We start from the raw sequence: 13,858 nt of genomic DNA, 5'->3' as shown, positions 1-13,858 counted from the left end.
TCACACTCACACCCATACTGTTCACACTCATACTGTTCACACTCGCACTGTTCACACTCATACTGTTCACACTCATACTGTTCACACTCACACTCATACTGTTCATACTGTTCCCACTCATACTGTTCACACTCACACTCATACTGTTCACACGCATACTGTTCACACTCACACTCATACTGTTCACACTCACACTCATACTGTTCACACTCAGACTCATACTGTTCACACTCACATTGTTTACACTCATACTGTTCACACTCACACTCATACTGTTCACACTCATAATGTTCACACTCATACTGTTCACACTCATACTGTTCACATTCATACTCTTCACACTCACACTCATATTGTTCACACTCATACTGTTCACACTCATACTGTTCACACTCACACTCATACTGTTCACACTCATACTGTTCACACTCATACTGTTCACACTCACACTCATACTGTTCACAATCTTACTCATACTGTTCGCTGCTCTGGCCCCCCAATGGTGGAACAAACTCCCTCACGACGCCAGGACAGCGGAGTCAATCACCACCTTCCGGAGACACCTGAAACCCCACCTCTTTAAGGAATACCTAGGATAGGATAAAGTAATCCCTCTCACCCCCCCCTCCCCCTGAAAAGATTTAGATGCACTACTGTTCCACTGGAGGTCATAAGGTGAATGCACCAATTTGTAAGTCGCTCTGGATAAGAGCGTCTGCTAAATGACTTAAATGTAAATGTAATACTGTTCATACTCACACTCATACTGTTCACACCCACACTCATACTGTTCACACTCATACTGTTCACACTCACACTCATACTGCTCTTTCCATGGCAGACTGACCAGGTGAATCCAGGTGAAAGCTATGATCCCTTATTGATGTCACTTGTTAAATCCACTACAATCAGCGTAGATGAAGGGGAGGAGACGGGTTAAATAAGGATTTTCAAGCCTGGAGACAATTGAGACATGGAAGACCTTACCTTTCACTACACCTGTTGTATTCGGCGCATGTGACAAATCAAATTTGATTTGTTTTTATGTGCCATTCAGAGGATGAATGGGCAAGACAAATAATAATAATATAAAATATTTAAATGTCTTTGAACGGGGTAGGGTAGTAGGTGCCAGCGCACCGGTTTGTGTCAAGAACTGCAACGATGCTGGGTTTTTCACGCTCAACAGTTTCCCTTGTGTATCAAGAATGGTCCACCACCCAAAAGACATCCAGCCAACTTGACACAACTGTGGGAAGCATTGGAGTCTACATGTTCCAGCACCTTGTGGATCGCTTTCGATACCTTGTCAAGCAGATTGCTGTTGGAAAACCAAATCAGTGTCTGACTTTTGGCTGTTGCAGAGGCACCTCTCCCGACTTCACTCCTCGTTTCGTCAGCTGTTGGTTGGATCACTCTCACACTCCATCTTCATAGAAAATGATATTTATCTATTTAAACAGGAACAGGAGACAGGGGAAAGGCAGCAGTTTGATCAGAAATCTGTTGATCAAGAAAGTTGATCACTTTTCTCCTTCCTCCCACTGTGCTGCAGTGGCTCCGGTGGTCTAAACCAATGACTGTATATATCAGTGGACAAAGTCGTTGATCACGTGACACCATTCATTCCTATGGGAAGTCTCAATAGCGCATTAAAGTCAAATGAAGCCGGTTCAGATGGCATCTCATTGGTGACATACAGTGCCTTCTGAAAGTATTCATTCCCCTTGACTTAGGTTGTTTGTTCAAAATACCCCATAATGACAAAATGAAAACATGTTTTTAGACATTTTAGCAAATGTATTGAAATTAAATAAAGAAATATCTCATTTACATAAGTATTCACACCCAGAGTTAATACTTTGTAGAAGCACCTTTGGCGGTGACTACAGCTGTGAGTCTTTTTGGGTAAGTCTCTAAGAGCTTTGCACAACTGAATTGTACAATATTTTTTCCATTATAATTTTTTGAGTTCTTTAAGCTCTGTCAAGATGATTGTTGATCATAGCTAGACAGCCATTTTCAAGTCTTGCCATAGATTATTAAGCAGATTCAAGACAAAATTGTAACTCGGCCATGCAGGAACATTCAATGTCATCTTGTCAAGCAACTTCAGTGTTTATTTGGCCTTGTGTTTTAAGTTATTGTCCTGCTGAAAGGTAAATTCTTCTCCCAAGTGTCTGTTGGAAAGCAGACTGAACCAGGTTTTCCTCAAGGATTTTGCCTGTGCTTATAGCTGTATTCCGTTTATTTTTATTCAGTTTATTTTTCTAAAAGAAATCTCCCCAGCCCTTGCCAATGAAAAGCATACCCATAACATGATGCAGCCACCACCATGCTTGAAAATATGAAGAGTAGTACTCAGTGAGTGGTACTGTAACGCTCGTCTGATGAAGAAGGATCAGACCAAAGCGCAGCGTGGTAAGTGTTCATGATATTTATTAACACTGAACACTAGAACAAAATAACAAAGTGAGAAACGAAACCAAAACTGTCCTGTCAGGTGCAGAACACTAAACAGAAAACAACTACCCACCAAGCACAGGTGGGAAAAGGCTACCTAAGTATGGTTCCCAATCAGAGACAACGATAGGCAGCTGTCCCTGATTGAGAACCACACCCGGCCAAAACAAAGAAATACCAAAACATAGAAAAATGAACATATAATGCCCACCTAAATCACACCCTGACCAAACCAAAATAGAGACATAAAAAGCTCTAAGGTCAGGGCGTGACAGGTTCATTTCTTTGCCACATTTTTTTGCAGTATTACTTAAGTGCCTTATTGCAAACAGGATGCATGTTTTGAAATGTTTTTATTCTGCAGAAGCTTCCTTCTTTTCACTCTTTCAATTAGGTTAGTATTGTGGAGTAACTACAATGCTGTTGATCCATCCTCAGTTTTCTCATATCACGGCCATACAACTCTGTAACTGTTTTCGACATCGGCCTCATAGTGAAGTCCATGAACAGCTTCCTTCCTCTCCGGCAACTGAGTTAGGATGGACGCCTGTATCTTTGTAGTGACTGGGGGCATTGATACACCATCCAAAGTGTAATTAATAACTTCACCATGCTCAAAGGGATATTCAATGTATGCTTTTTTATTTTTACACATCTACCAATCAGTGCCCTTCTGTGGCGCTGGAGGAGGCAAGCCCGCTTGCTACACCCTTTCCGGCACCCATGCCAATAAAACCCTTTGAATTGAGAGAGACAGAGAGAGAGAGCGAGAGAGAGAAAGAGTTAGAGAGAGAGACAGTGAGAGACAGGGAGACAGAGACAGAGTTAGAGACAGAGTTAGAGAGAGAGACAGAGAGAGAGACAGAAAGAGAGAAAGAGAGAGACAGAGAGAAAGAGAGAGAGAGAGAGAGAGAGAGAGAGAGAGAGAGAGAGAAATGCAGTCGGGGGGACTAAAGCCACCTCTGTGTGGGAGGTTAATGATTGTCATATATCAGTGATGCTTCAACACAACTGCTTTCTGATTACCAGGGGGAGAGAGTGGGAGGGAGTGAGAGAGAGAGGGAGGGAGTGAGAGAGACAGAGTTAGAGAGACAGAGAGAGAGACAGAGAGAGAGAACGAGAGAGACAGAGAGAGAGATGGGGAGAGTAGGAGAGAAACATGGGAGAGGGAGTGAGAGAGACAGAGTGAGAGAGACAGAGTTAGAGAGACAGAGAGAGAGACAGAGAGAGAGAATGAGAGAGACAGAGAGAGACAGAGTTAGAGAGACAGAGAGAGAGACAGAGAGAGATGGGGGAGAGTAGGAGAGAAAGATGGGAGAGATGGAGGGAGAGATGGGAGAGAGGGAGGGAGAGATGGAGGGAGAGATGGGAAGAAAGGGAGGTTAGAGATGGGGAGAGATGGAGGGAGAGATGGGAAGAAAGGGAGGGAGAGATGGAGGGAGCGAGGGAGGGAGAGAAGGGAAGAAAGGGAGGGAGAGATGGGGAGAGAGGGAGGGAGAGAAGGGAAGAAAGGGAGGGAGAGATGGGGAGAGAAGGGAAGAAAGGGAGGGAGAGATGGGGAGAAAGGGAGGGAGAGATGGGGAGAGAGGGAGGGAGAGATGGGGAGAGAGGGAGGGAGAGAAGGGAAGAAAGGGAGGGAGAGAAGGGAAGAAAGGGAGGGAGGGAGGGAGAGATGGGGAGAGAGGGAGGGAGTGATGGGGAGAAAGAGAGGAAGTGATGGGGAGAAAGAGAGGAGAGAGGGAGGGAGAGATGGGGAGAAAGGGAGGGAGATATGGGGAGAAAGAGAGAGAGATGGGGAGAGCGGGTGTGTGTGTGTGTGTGTGTGTGTGTGTGTGTATACACTGCTCAAACACTAAAATAACACATCCTAGATCTGAATGAATGAAATATTCTTATTAAATACTTTTTTCTTTACATAGTTGAATGTGCTGACAACAAAATCACACAAAAATGATCAAACGAAATCAAATTTATCAACCCATGGAGTTCTGGATTTGGAGTCACACTCAAAATTAAAGTGGAAAACCACACTACAGGCTGATCCAACTTTGATGTAATGTCAAAATGAGGCTCAGTAGTGTGTGTGGCCTCCACATGCCTGTATGACCTCCCTACAACGCCTAGGCATGCTCCTGATGAGGTGGCGGATGGTCTCCTGATGGATCTCCTCCCAGACCTGGTCTAAAGCATCCACCAACTCCTGGACAGTCTGTGGTGCAACGTGGATGGAGCGAGACATGATGTCCCAGATGTGCTCAATTGGATTCATGTCTTGGGAACGGACGGGCCAGTCCATAGCATCAATGCCTTCCTCTTGCAGGAACTGCTGACACACTCCAGCCACATGAGGTCTAGCATTGTCTTGCATTAGGAGGAACCCAGGGCCAACCGCAGCAGAATATGGTCTCACAAGGGGTCTGAGGATCTCATCTCGGTACCTAATGGCAGTCAGGCTACCTCTGGCGAGCACATGGAGGGCTGTGCGACCCCCCAAAGAAATACCACCCCACACCATGACTGACCCACCGCCAAACCGGTCATGCTGGAGGATGTTGCAGCCAGTAGAACGTTCTCCACGGCGTCTCCAGACTGTCACGTCTGTCACATGTGCTCAGTGTGAACCTGCTTTCATCTGTGAAGAGCACAGGGCGCCAGTGGTGAATTTGCCAATCTTGATGTTCTCTGGCAAATGCCAAACGTCCTGCACGGTGTTGGGCTGTAAGCACAACCCCCACCTGTGGACATTGGGCCCTCATACCACCCTCATGGAGTCTGTTTCTGACCGTTTGAGCAGACAGATGCACATTTGTGCCCTGCTGGAGGTTATTTGGCAGGGCTCTGGCAGTGCTCCTCATGCTCCTCCTTGCACAAAGGCGGAGGTAGCGGTCCTGCTGCTGGGTTGTTGCCCTCTTACGGCCTCCTCCACGTCTCCTGATGTACTGGCCTGTCTCCTGGTAGCGCCTCCATGCTCTGGACACTACGCTGACAGACAAAGCAAACCTTCTTGCCACAGCTCGCATTGATGTGCCATCCTGGATGAGCTGCACTACCTGAGCCACTTGTGTGGGTTGAAGACTCCGTCTCATGCTACCACTAGAGTGAAAGCACCGCCAGCATTCAAAAGTGACCAAAACATCAGCCAGGAAGCATAGGAACTGAGAAGTGGTCTGTGGTCACCACCTGCAGAACCACTCCTTTATTGGGGGTGTCTTGTTGTCTATTCCATTTGTACAACAGCATGTGAAATGCATTGTCAATCAGTGTTGCTTCCTAAGTGGACAGTCTGATTTCACAGAAGTGTGATTGACTTGGAGTTACATTGTGTTGTTTAAGTGTTCCCTTTATTTTTTTGAGCAGTGTATATATACATATGACCATGTGTGCTGTAGAGACCGATAAGAAACCAGCCTGCTGTACAGATTATTACCAAGCCACTGATGTCCGTTATAAGGTGTTGGCTATCTCTACCGTTTGAAGTGGCTTCCTCTCCTCCTCTCCCCTTAAGCTGACCTGATATGAAAGGACTCTATAGGAGATAGCAGATTTCCATTAGGCACCATCCACTATATGACCTTTCACCCACCAGTCTATGGACAACTTATGATAACAACCTATGTTTGGGTTTTGCTTACCTGTCCAATGTTTCAAATGATTTTTTTTTTAAACATTTGAGGCATAAATCCAATACAAGTTAATAATACCTATATTAACACTTTCTGGCTTCATATTCAAATCATCTATAAGTAACATCATTGAAATACACAATAAATGTTTAGGTACTTCGGGATGGAGCGTGACAATGCTAATATAGATGCCATTGACTTGCATTGGATTTGTACCATAAATGCTAAGAGTTTGAAACAGTGGATAACAAATTCTTTCCAAATAAATCACCTGGAATAGCACCATCTAGTGGTCAGAACCTGGTAATAACAGGAAGGGACATAAACCTAACAACTTCAATGACTATATTGTCTGAACAGGGGAAAAACATCCCCAAATTCACTGGGAATACATTATATAGGACGAAGAAACAATATGCTCTGAGACACAGCTCCATACTACTGGTCAGACTGGACTGATGCTATATACGTGTTGTCGGGGTGGGATTGGCCTGGGGACTGGAGGGTTCATCGGTGGGTTTTGACAGTTTCTTTGGATTCCTCATTGGTCCAATTCGGATATTAGGTATTATATTTATTGACTATTATACAAATCCTATGAATTAAAATGGCCAATTTGGGTGCAATCAATTAAGTTAATTGTCTCAGATCAAAAAAAAATTCAACAAAATATTGTTGCAGAAATGCTCATCTTATCTGTTTCTAACAACATAAATGATGGTGCTTTTTGAGGTGGAACGACCCATGGGTGCGTGAGGCAGAATGTCAGGTCCAGACGTCACTGGAATGTCATCAATGTGTCACATGACCTTGTAAGCTAAGGCTAAGATGGATTCTATTGTCACAACCACACAGGCAAGGACACACTTACACACACTTACACAGCATGGGTGGAGTGTATGAGTTTGATTGAGACAGACAGGTGCCAGTGACGGGAGATTCTGGCCATGAATCTCACCCCCAGCTCCCCATTGACTGTCTGCCAGTGATTGACATGTCTTTATCCAATGGTCCTACCCTAGTCTCTCCTTCCCACTCTTCGTCTCTCCCTCCCTTTGTCATTCTCTCACACTCACTCCAACTCGCAACTAGAGTACAGTTAGATCTGCCGTCTTCTGACAGAGAGAGAGAGAGACGCTCCGACATGATGGGGTTCTCACACCCTGAGTGGGTACAGGTCAGTGAAACACTGTCACCGTGTCTCTCACTCTTTCTCTCCCTGTCACTGTTTGTTTGTCTTTTAGCTCAGGAAAGGGTGTGTCTTGTTCCTGTTGCCATTATTTAATAATTGCAGATGGTGCGTGTCTGTGTGTGTGTCTTCTTGCATGAGTTTGTCTGTGTGTGTGTGTATTTGTGTGTGTGTGAGACACAACTCCACACGCTGCCACCTGGCTGGTAAGAGATCCAGAGTGGTGGTTGGTGGGTGGTCATTGTCCCTGGCCTCCCCAATTAAGGTGAGTGCTGGCTGGGCTGGGCTGGCACAGAGCCCCCCTGGGGACCTGACCTCCAGAGCAGAATGTGTTGTCACTTAGACTAAAGCAGGCATCACTATTTCATAAGGAACTGTATCAGTCTACTCCTCATTCTCTCCTCATCAGGGGCTACTCCCTGCAGCAGCGGTCCTCTCTCTCTCAATTCAAAGGGCTTTATTGGCCTGGGAAACATGTGTTGACGTTGCCAAAGCAAGTGAAATAAATCATAAACAAAAGTGAAATAAACAATACAAAACGAACAGTAAACATTACAGTCAAAATGTTACAAGGGAATAGAGACATTACAAACGTCATTTTATGGCGATGTACAGTGTTGTAACGATGTGCAAATAGCTGAAGCACAAAAGGGAAAATAAATAAACATAAATCTGGGTTGTATTTTTTTTATTTGTTTGTTCTTCACTGGTTGACCTTTTCTTGTGGCAACAGCTCACAAATCTTGCTGCTGTGGTGGCACACTGTGGTATTTCACCCAGTAGATATGGGAGTTTATCAAAATAAGATTTGTTTTCTAATTATTTGTGGGTCTGTGTAATCTGAGGGAAATATGTGTCTCTAATATGGTCATACATTGGGCAGGAGGTTAGGAAGTGCATCTCAGTTTCCACCTCATTTTGTGGGCAGTGAGCACATAGCCTGTCTTCTCTTGAGAGCCAGGTCTGCCTACGGCAGCCTTTCTCAATAGCAAGGATATGCTCACTGAGTCTGTACATAGTCAAAGCTTTCCTTAATTTTAGGTCAGTCACAGTGGTCAGGTATTCTGCCACTGTGTACTCTCTGTTTAGGGTCAAATAACATTCTAGTTGGCTTAGTTTTTTGGTGAATTCTTTCCAATGTGTCAAGTAATTCTCTTTTGGTTTTCTCATGATTTGGTTGGGTCAAACCATAGGTCCCAGAGTGGTCAGACTGGTGGCACTATAGGTCCCAGAATGGTCAGACTGGTGGCAGGTCCCAGAATGGTTAGACTGGTGGCAGGTCCCAGAGCGGTCAGACTGGTGGTACCATAGGTCCCAGAGCGGTCAGACTGGTGGCACCCCAGGTCCCAGAGTGGTCAGACTGGTGGCAGGTCCCAGAGCGGTCAGACTGGTGGGAGGTCCCAGAGTGGTCAGACTGGTGGCAGGTCCCAGAGTGGTCAGACTGGTGGCAGGTCCCAGAGTGGTCAGACTGGTGGCACCATAGGTCCCAGAGCGGTCAGACTGGTGGCAGGTCCCAGAGCAGTCAGACTGGTGGTATCCTAGGTCCCAGAGCGGTCAGACTGGTGGCACCGTAGGTCCCAGAGTGGTCAGACTGGTGGCACCATAGGTCCCAGAGTGGTCAGACTGGTGGCAGGTCCCAGAGCGGTCAGACTGGTGGCACCATAGGTCCCAGAGCGGTCAGACTGGTGGCAGGTCCCAGAGTGGTCAGACTGGTGGCAGGTCCCAGAGCGGTCAGACTGGTGGCACCACAGGTCCCAGAGCGGTCAGACTGGTGGCAGGTCCCAGAGCGGTCAGACTGGTGGTACCATAGGTCCCAGAGCGGTCAGACTGGTGGCACCACAGGTCCCAGAGCGGTCAGACTGGTGGCACCATAGGTCCCAGAGTGGTCAGACTGGTGGCACCACAGGTCCCAGAGCGGTCAGACTGGTGGCACCATAGGTCCCAGAATGGTCAGACTGGTGGCACCATAGGTCCCAGAGCGGTCAGACTGGTGGCAGGTCCCAGAGCGGTCAGACTGGTGGCACCATAGGTCCCAGAGCGGTCAGACTGGTGGCAGGTCCCAGAGCGGTCAGACTGGTGGTACCGTAGGTCCCAGAGTGGTCAGACTTGTGGCACCATAGGTCCCAGAGTGGTCAGACTGGTGGCACCATAGGTCCCAGAATGGTCAGACTGGTGGCACCATAGGTCCCAGAATGGTCAGACTGGTGGCAGGTCCCAGAGCGGTCAGACTGGTGGCACCATAGGTCCCAGAATGGTCAGACTGGTGGCAGGTCCCAGAGTGGTCAGACTGGTGGCAGGTCCCAGAGCGGTCAGACTGGTGGCACCATAGGTCCCAGAGCGGTCAGACTGGTGGCAGGTCCCAGAGTGGTCAGACTGGTGGCAGGTCCCAGAGTGGTCAGACTGGTGGCAGGTCCCAGAGCGGTCAGACTGGTGGCACCACAGGTCCCAGAGCGGTCAGACTGGTGGCAGGTCCCAGAGCGGTCAGACTGGTGGTACCATAGGTCCCAGAGTGGTCAGACTGGTGGCAAGTCCCAGAGCGGTCAGACTGGTGGCAGGTCCCAGAGTGGTCAGACTGGTGGCACCATAGGTCCCAGAGCGGTCAGACTGGTGGCAGGTCCAGGAGCGGTCAGACTGGTGGCACCATAAGTCCCAGAGTGGTCAGACTGGTGGCACCATAGGTCCCAGAGTAGTCAGACTGGTGGCACCATAGGTCCCAGAGCAGTCAGACTGGTGGCAGGTCCCAGAGCGGTCAGACTGGTGGCAGGTCCCAGAGTGGTCAGACTGGTGGCACCATAGGTCCCAGAGCGGTCAGACTGGTGGCAGGTCCCAGAGTGGTCAGACTGGTGGCACCATAGGTCCCAGAGTGGTCAGACTGGTGGCACCATAGGTCCCAGAGCAGTCAGACTGGTGGCAGGTCCCAGAGCGGTCAGACTGGTGGCAGGTCCCAGAGTGGTCAGACTGGTGGCACCATAGGTCCCAGAGTGGTCAGACTGGTGGCACCACAGGTCCCAGAGTGGTCAGACTGGTGGCAGGTCCCAGAGCGGTCAGACTGGTGGCACCATAGGTCCCAGAGCGGTGGGGCCATTTTTACCCCTTGGGGCCTGGAGTTTTTCCTTATATGTTAACCTAACTAGGAGAACTCTGGACCCAATAAGGTATGATGGTGATTAATCAGTTGTAAAAAGGTTTTATATAGGCTCTGATGGGACCAGTTTTTCCTAATCAGGTCACATGGTTTTAAAAAAACTCCTGAAAAAAACTCTTGGCCCCAGGGGGATGAAAATCCTGTCAAACTGCAGCTACCATGTATTTATTCATATATATTTAGACTAGATTAGGAGGGGGATTTCCTCTACCCAGACACATAGACAACAGAACTCACAGGGCTGAGCTGCCTGTATGCATGTTTACATCATGCAGGCCTATGCAACTGTAGGCCTTATAAAACATTTACTCACACCTGTCATCACTATTATGTTGACTGAATAATTCCAGTGAATCATTTTGGATTAAAAACATATAGGCAGCCTAGCCAGCCCAATGCTGAATATTAACTACATTTGATCAGTCACATTTTATCCTGACAAATAAATGGACCATAAATACATAACGTTACCAATGAGTTACCCTGACCAGATGGACTAGCCCATAGGATGTAACTAGCCCATATGATGTAACTAGCCCATAGGATGTAACTAGCCCATAGGATGTAACTAGCCCATAGGATGTAACTAGCCCATAGGATGCAACATTATTAGTTTACCCTGACCAGATGGACTAGCCCATAGGATGTAACTAGCCCATAGGATGCAACTAGCCCATAGGATGTAACTAGCCCATAGGATGTAACTAGCCCATAGGATGTAACATTATTAGTTTACCCTGACCAGATGGACTAGCCCATAGGATGTAACTAGCCCATAGGATGTAACTAGCCCATAGGATGTAACTAGCCCATAGGATGCAACTAGCCCATAGGATGTAACTAGCCCATGGGATGTAACTAGCCCATAGGATGCAACTAGCCCATAGCATGTAACTAGCCCTTAGGATGTAACTAGCCCATAGGATGTAACTAGCCCATAGGATGTAACTAGCCCATAGGATGTAACGTTATACAGCTGCTCTTATTAGTAGCCTACATTTGATCGGACAGAAAAAATAGTATTGTTTTCATCCCATACAGCATGTCAGATTTCTAATGTTTAGGTGTAGCCTGCAACATTTATGTCATGAGTTTTTGCTTGTGTCCGTCCGGAGTGATTGTGTTATCATCTTTATTAAATAACTACCGGGGGGGAATTGGAAAGCCTAGTTGAGCGCACGTTTAAAAAAATGCGCCTCGTCAACCTCTCTCTTTAATTTATATTTTAATGGATGAAAGATGGAAGCTATCAAATCGCTCAGAATTGTTTTCGACATCCCAGAAAAGACATCGAAAGTTCGATATGTTCAGCAAGTAAAGCATCGTAGCGTGTAGTGACCTCTGCAAGCTCCTTGTAGTTGCCCTTGTTGGCGGAACGTTCCCTCTCGTCGTGTCCTCTAAAAAGCTCATTCTTGCATGCCCAAAAATGTGGTGGCGTTGATAAGCTTTGGTGTTGATATGCTTTTCCCCAGAAGCTTGAATCTGATGTGGGCATTTATACGCTCCCTGCTTTTGTTATTCTGTTTAGCTGAACGATCGATGTTCTTCAGGTCACAGTACCCACCTTTTGACCAAGGCTCAGGCTTTCCAAAAAGCAGGCAAGGCCAGCAATACAGGCGGCTTGATGAAAGGCTCCCTGTTAAACAGATATACTTTTGATACCAGGTGGTGTTGAACGCCCTCACCTTTTCATTATTTTTCATTGAATCTGATCTCAGGCAGAGGTCAACACTCGCTTTTAATTCACACATTTTCCGTGTACCCCAGAGAATGAAAGGGGTTCTTCACATTTTTGGCAGCGTTGGCCATTTTGGCAGAGAAAACTGCACAATTGCGCTGGTAGCTAGCTAACTAGCTACTGAAGTTAGCAAGGCAAATTTAAATAAATTACACTTAACTGGACACAAAAATAAAGTTCTAAAACCAAGAAAACAATTTATAATATACCTCCTCCGTCTCCTGTAATTAAAAAAAAACTAACTTGAATTGAATAATATATAAAAAATGCTCAACTATCACTCTTCACTCTTAATCTCCATCCAACAATTTCACCAAGGTTCTCAACACATAGAACCCCCATAATGCTCTGTGGCACAATCCCAATACAACTCACTAGGTTCATTCTCTGATCCTAATTCTATGATTGGATGGATAACATGTCAATTCATTCTGCAGAAGCTTTGATTGGTTGGAGGACGTCCTCCGTAAGTATTCATAATTACCATGCATGTCTGTGGAAGGGGTTGAGGCCTACGAGCTTCGTAGGTTTTGTGTTGAAGTCAATGTAGCCAGAGGAGGACGGAAGCTAGCTGTCCTCCGGCTACACCATGGTGCTAGCCCAGACAGTGCTGTTGAAGTTACTGTAGACCTTCATTGCAAAACAGCATATTTTAATAAATTATTTGGTGACATATAAATATATTTAGTATAGTTTTATCTAAAAAGGATAACTTTTTTTAACGTTTCACTTATTTTTGGGGGCATTTCACTGACGAGGATGGTGCTCCCCTTCCTCCCCTGAGGAGCCTCCACTGATAGACATGCATACCACATATGCCATATCTACATGCAAACATAGTGTCACGCCCTGGTCGATGTATTTTGTGTTTTTCTTTATGTTTTGGTCAGGCCAGGGTGTGACATGGGTTTTTGTATGTGGTGTGTAGCTTAGTGGGATTGTAGCTTAGTGGGGTGTTCTGGGAGAGTCTATGGCTGTCTGAAGTGGTTCTCAATCAGAGGCAGGTGTTTACCGTTGTCTCTGATTGGGAACCATATTTAGGCAGCCATATTCTTTGGTTGTATTGTGGGTGATTGTCCTGTGTGTCTTGATGTCCTTGTTAGAGGTTTGTAGACACATGTATAGGCTGTTTTCGGTTTTCGTTTCATTTATTGTTTTGTTGAGTTTGTGTGTTGATTCGTGTTAAGTTGTTTTATTAAACATGGATCGAAATCTACACGCTGCAGTTTGGTCCGACTCTCCTTCACCAGTAGAAAGCCGTTACACATAGCTGCAAAAACAGAACAGAACACACACACATACACACACACACTGGTGGAAGGTGAGTGTTCTTGGAGAGAGGAATTGAGATCAAACTCCAGGGTCAAGCTGAGGTTTTGCTTCCTGTATAAACCTGCAGAAACACTGGAGCAGGAAGTGATCTCACAGCAGTGTGGAAATTGTGGTGTCCACAGAATTACATATTTAATAATTGAATAGTGTCTGTGGTGGTGCCTTGGTTCCCCATAAGAGGGGGTGCTGCTTCTTAATTCCAAATTCCCTCAGACCACATACAGTAGACCCTGAGCCCGTACCCCCTCCCTAGCCCCGGCCTGGCCTCAAGCCCTTAACCCCCTCCCTAGCCCCGGCCTGGCCTCAAGCCCTTAACCCTTAGGTATTTTGTGTAAATCTTTACACTCCCCCTCGCTAGCTCAGTGACT

The sequence above is a fragment of the Oncorhynchus nerka genome, linkage group LG6 (assembly GCF_034236695.1).
Source record: "Oncorhynchus nerka isolate Pitt River linkage group LG6, Oner_Uvic_2.0, whole genome shotgun sequence".
Classification (NCBI taxonomy): Eukaryota; Metazoa; Chordata; class Actinopteri; order Salmoniformes; family Salmonidae; genus Oncorhynchus; species Oncorhynchus nerka.
The sequence above is the reverse complement of the archived record's forward strand: the minus strand, read 5'-3'. Positions refer to the sequence as shown.